The sequence below is a fragment of the Sciurus vulgaris genome, assembly GCF_902686455.1.
Source record: "Sciurus vulgaris genome assembly, chromosome: 5".
NCBI classification, from domain to species: Eukaryota; Metazoa; Chordata; class Mammalia; order Rodentia; family Sciuridae; genus Sciurus; species Sciurus vulgaris.
This window is the reverse complement of record NC_136465.1, coordinates 72,112,423-72,118,833: the sequence shown is the minus strand read 5'-3', so window position 1 is coordinate 72,118,833 and position 6,411 is coordinate 72,112,423.

Below are 6,411 nucleotides of genomic sequence, written 5' to 3'. Positions count from 1 at the left end.
CATTTCATGATGGATTACAAATTTCCCTAGAGAAATTGCTTTCATATTCCATGCTCAGTTGAAGTCCTTGGGGTAAAAGCTGCTCCAGCCTTGGCTCCAAAGCATGCATGTGACCCAGATATGTCTAATTGGAGCATACCATTCTCTTGGCCTAATAATTTGTCCACATACAAGCAGAAGGTAAAATCCTGACCAGTGAAAATCAGATCATGGGCTTCGTCAGGTCAAACACTATTTTTATATGCCCGGATTTATTAGCTATCTTGCCATCTTTGGAAGCCAACATGAACAGCAAATTGCATTTCTTTTAGAAATTAAAAAAAATAAAATGACCCCATAGACCATACTGTACCAGTAGCCCAAGTTTAGATGAAGTTGCATGAGTTAATGAAAGTACCTTTTATGATTATTTGAGCTAGATTTTTAGTCACTTATAACCAAAATAAAGTTAACTGCATTTAATTAATTACAGAACCAACTAGGCCTAAGCAATAGCCATAATTATCATAATTATAATGATATTATGTTTTATTCATCACTTACTATGTTTAAGATATTTTAAATACATTAGCTCATGAATAAACCCACCCATTCTTTGAGATAGACATTATCTTTTCTGTTTCAGAGATGAGGATCCTGTGGCTCCACAAACTTAAATAATTCACCCCAAATCACACAGCTAGCTAGATGAAACCAAGACAACAAAACACCAAAGTCTATGTTCTTCCACTGCACTAGGATTCATCTTCTATTGTAGACTTAGAACCCTCAATTCTGGTCTCATATGACAGAGAATTCTTTTACTGGGATTTGGTTCACTACCAGATGAGGCAAGGGAAAGCCGATTTCCCCCAAATAGATCTGAGTTGAAGCTAAGCATATAAAAAGTACACAGAGCCTCAGTTTAAAGCGGGGAAGGAAGTTGCCTGGGTGCTAGCACTTTTTCTAATTTCCAAGCAAGAATCAATATCTGCAATTTTAGCTCACTTGAGTAATGTCAAATGCCAATCACTAGTATGAATCCCTGAAGTATTACTTAAAGTTGACTCCACTATGAAATTAACAGGATAGCTGCAAACCTCCTACTTTATACGGGCACAGCCTGAAACCTTCTAAGCTGGACATGAACTCTGCATTAATGCAGACTTGACACGCAGCAGTAATCAGATGTCCAATAAATCATCTTACAAATATATAAGCATATAAATAATATGATTCAGACACATTTACCCATGACATGGTATTCTATGTACAATTCATTTTCTTACTTTTCATAGTGACCCAATATCCCTCTCAAGAAAATGAGGTACAACAGAGAGGTTCATAAAAATAACTCCTAGATTTAATAAGCAAGTGTGATATCACAGGCTATAAGATAAGTGTGAAAAATCAGTCGTATCTCTATACAATAGTAATGAACACATGGGAACTGTGATGATAAATGCAATAATATTGACAACTGCTTTTTTAAGACACAGGTAAGCATACATCTAACAGAACATGTAGCAGGGCTTGTATGATGAAAAGTACAAGGTAGTAATGAAAGAAATGAAAGCCTATCTAATAAAATGAAGAGATGTAGCATGTTCCTGGATTAAAATACTCCAGATGGTAATGAGATCAATGCTCAAATCGATTTATAGATTTAACACAATTCCTATAAAAACCTTAGCAAGTCTTTTTTCCATGTATAGTTAGTTATATCTTAAATTTTAATAGAAAGGCAAAGGAGCAAAAAGAGCTAAGGCAAATGGACCAGATTTCACAACAATATTTAGCAGTAGTAATTAAGTCTGGTAGCTGAAAGATCACATGCATGAATAGAACAGAATACAGTCCATAGACATAACCATACAGTCCATGTCCATACATAAGTATGGACAACTAAAGCAATTTAATGCAGGAAGGACAGATTTTACAGCAAATGGTGCTGAAGCAACTGAACGTCAATCAGATGGGAGAAACTTTGACCTAAACCTCATGTTACATGAAAAGAATTACAAACAGAATATAGATTTCAGTGTAATATTTAAAACTACAAATTTTTTAAAGAAAATATGGGAGAAAATTTTGAGGCTCTATTGTCTGATGAAGAGTTTTAGATTTTATATCAAACACACAATCCCTAAAACAAAGTATTGATAAATACGATTTTATCAACATTAATAACAATCTGTGGCTCATCTTCTTAAGAAAGCAAAGAGGAAAGCCACTGACTGTGAGAAAATACTTGCAAACCACATGTTTGATAAAATATTCATATCTAGACTATCTAAAGAACACAGAAAAGCTAACTATTTAATTGGGAAATGGGCAAAAACATAGGGGGACATTTCACTGAAGAGACTACACACATAGCAAATAAACCCATGAAAGGAAACTCAACTTCACTTAGTATCAAGGAAATGCAAATTAAAGACCATGATGAGCTATCACTACATTCCTAGCAAACAGCTGAATTGTTTTTAAAAGTAAAAGAACAGCAACTGACAACAGTAAAAATCCTGATAAGTTAGGTGTTGCATTCAAAGTCAGGCAAGAGGTCAACAGCAAACAAATAGAACAAAGTAGGACTACTGTGTCACATTTCATGCAGGCAGCACTTGAAAAGCAGAGGACCAGGGTAATCTCTGTTATCCTCAGTTTCTGTTCCCCAGGAATCAGCACCCAGAATACTATGGGACAGCCTCGCCATGAAGGCTGGGAGCAAGCCTGGAGGAACAGGGGCCACAGGGAAGACTCCCCCTCTGTTTCTCAATAAGTTCATTTGTCAACATCACACCTGTGCTTGATGGCTTCCTGGCAGTGCTGAATGCTTTATGGAGAATATACCAGGAACGAAAGAGACGCTGTACCCTCCAAGCTATCCAATGGAGGGCTTCTTAAGCTCCTAGGTGGATTTAAGAGACATCAGCTAGGAGATGGAATTTAGGAGACCCTATGTCCCTGAGGTCAGTCAAATGATGACAACCACCCCTGGCACCATCCCTGCCTCAACCTGAGCTCTGTGAATTTTCTACTCTCAGAATTCCTGGAGAAAGTTCTCTACAGCCTGGTGCAGCAGGACCCCCATACCAAGATTCTTTTGAAATCAGACTCTGAGCTGCAAAGCCCACACTGGGCCCATCCAACCACGAACTCCTAGCAGATGCTTAGCATGTGAGTGTTGCCCCCTCCCTGGATTCCTGCAGGAGCCCCCCCCATCTGTTGTGTACCAAGGTGGGTACATTGAGGGTCTTCCCCTGCTCAGGGTATATAGGGGTGCATCATCCACAAAGAATTTAGAAACAATCATAAAACTGGCCAAAACTTAGACCAGTTTTTATTTTCACTTCAAGTATAAACAATGTCAAAATTCCTCCTGGCCAGGTGGACCACCCTACCACCTCTCCCAGAAACTGGCTATGTAAGCCTCTGCTATGCTTTACTCTGCTGGAGATTTCATTCAAATATGCATTCCGAGCATGTCCTGCCCCTGATTTGAAACTCTTGCTTGCTCCTCTGGCCACCAGAAGGAATCAACTTCTGGTAGCTTCATGGCTCACCCTCAGAGCGCAACCTCTCTCTCCAGCCCTGCACCTTTTCTCCCACTTCTTGGGTCCCAAGCTCCCACGTCCTTGAACCCATCATCTCATTCTCCAGCTCTGTACATTTGTTCAAGCCATTTCTTTCATTAAGAATTTTCTTTTCAACCTTGAAATTTCCAAGTCCTCTTACGAGGCCCAGCTGATGTGTTCATTTCTCTGGGGAACCCTCCCTGACCCCTCTAGTCCACAGGAAGAATCCAGAGCACTTGCTATGTGACTCCACGTCACTGGAGATTCTACCTGCTCTGCTTGGTTTACTAGCTTTCCCTAAATGTTCTCTATGGAAGAGTCAATTCCTAATCCAAAATTTGAGCAAAAAAAATTTTTTTGCCAGTTACATCTTAATAGTTGACTGAGTTACTGTGCCTTCAACCAGTCTTCATAACCAGCTTGCTTTTCAGTCCTTGGCACCTTGGATCATAGAAACATTTTTACTTCTGTCCATGTGATTCATACTCTATGAAAACAGCTGGGTAAGTAGACTTAGAGCAATTTTGTGGTCTTGCTTTCTCTCTTCCTCCCAGAAGTCACCTCTAAAAGAGCTGTTTGCAGATTTTAGTTCCAAGGTAAGTAAGAATAAGAGACCCTCACTTTGGCTTATATCCCAACCATGCATCTCAATTCAGTCTTTTACCCAAGAGCACAGAATTACAGGCAACTGGAAGCAGCTTTAACTATAGACTAACTACATACTTTAACTAGATACACTAACTAGTGGTAGCTTGACTCCTGCATTGTTTGTTTTCTATCACTCTCAGTGAGAGGTCAGTAGTGAGAAGGGTTGAACAGCTGGGTAGGACCTGGGTCTTCATGGAAGCCCAAAAGTCTATCTCCAACTTCTACCACTCACCACTGTAACTTACCACAGCCAGCTGTTTACCTGTCTCCGCCCTCAGGATGTGGTCTCCCTCCAAAGACTAACGTCCTGCTTACCTTCCATTTCCTAGGGCCTGGCACATTTAAGCTGTAGACCAATGTCTACTAAAGGGGCACAGCCACCATGTAGAGTGTCCTGCATACCCTACTGATTCCCAGCCTAGCTGCAGATTCCTGCTTCTGTTCTCTTTAGTTTCCAATCCCCTGTTCTGTTCAGGTTTTTGGAAGCCAAACCTTCCAAGAAAATGGGTCCTTCCCCAGCCCTGGGGGGCGGGGAGGGGTGTGACTTCCACTGACTCTAAATCCATCACAGTGGTGGGCAGGTGGCATGTGCCTGAAGCCCCAGCTACTCAGGAGGCTGAGGTGGGAGGATCACTTGAATGGGAGTTCAAGCACAACCTGGGCAACATATGGAGACCCTGTCTCGAAAGTTAAAAGAATAAGAATAAACACATCATGGTCATCCTACCCTCCCTGTGGTCCTGGTTACAGTGTCCTAACCATGGCCTAAGGCTAGTGGGAGTGGCAAGTTCTGATCCCTAGGAGGACTCTAGACACTCACTGAATTCTGTCACCCCTGTGTGATCACAGGAGACCTGGAACTGCTTCTGCCATCTGTGAGCACAAGGGGGAAGTCAAGCAAGTCCCAAGAACAGAATCCTTCAAGCCAACATCATTGGCTCTGGCAGACCCATTGCAAAAATGGTTCCAGTTCCCCATCTGCTCCTGACAATATAACTTGGAAGCTCCTCCCATCAGGAGGCGGAGTCTGTTTCCCCATTACGGAGCCTGGCTTAAGTAGATCTTTTGTTTGTTTTTAAATGCCACTGTCAGATGCAGGCAACAGCTCCCTGAAAGAGTGCTGCTGAAGACAAAAAGAGAGAGAGAGAAAGAGAGGAGGGAGGGCCCTGAATAATTTCAAAACCACACCAGCTGCAGAGCAGAGTACTAGGAAATAAAGAATATTATTGATTTAAATAGAAAGGCCTCTTTTATTGAGCAATGATTAATTGCTAAGCATCTCTAATCCTCATTAGAACACCCTGTAACTGCAATCCCCCTCCCCATTTTTTTTTTTTTTTGTTAGATTTTTTTGTTTTGTTTTATATTGTCTTGCATTGCTGGATGGAACCCAGGGTCTCTCAAATGCTAGGCAAAGCTCTACTGATGAGCTACATCCCCAGTCCTATGATCCCCATTCCACAGTTAAGGAATCAATGCTCAAGTGTGAGAAACATGCCCAAGGTCCAGATGCTAGAGAGGAGAACAGAGTTCAAGCCCAGCTCAGTCAGATGCTGGGACATGTGCAGTTTCCACTAAACCCCCACTTAGTGCCTGATTACTATCATTTCTTCAAAATCTGAGCTGAACATAAGCTTCCATAAGATGTTATTTGTCAAGGCATCACCTCTTAGCCAAAAGAATATGCGAATTAACACTTTGGACACCAAGATTCAGCTGTGTTATAAAGTAGCTATAGTGGCCATGTGGCTTTAGGCCAATCAAATAATCGCTCAGGTCTTCAATTCTTTATTTCATTTACAAAAAGGGAGGCGAAGCCAGAAGATGGATCACCCCTTCTAACTCCCCTGGCTGGAGAAACAGGTTTTCTGTTTTTCCCATACAGTGACCAGTCCAGTCCGAACCAGAATCTTTTGTCCCAGCTAAGCTTTCTAGAAAAGAGACTCAGACTGGCTCAGGTTCAACCCTGGTCCAATCCACTGTGGAAGGGTGGGTCTTAAATGCCAATCTAGATCATCAGCTATGAATGATGGGCAGTTAAAGGAGGTTACTGGTTAAGAGTCTTGGGCCATCTGATAGATGTCAGACAACATCCAACCAGAAAAGTATGATCTACCAAACCAGATGTTCTGGGCCACGTGCAACTCCAGGGACCACTTTGAAAGTCTATATCTCTTTCCTTTCTTCTCTCTGCTCCTTCCAAATC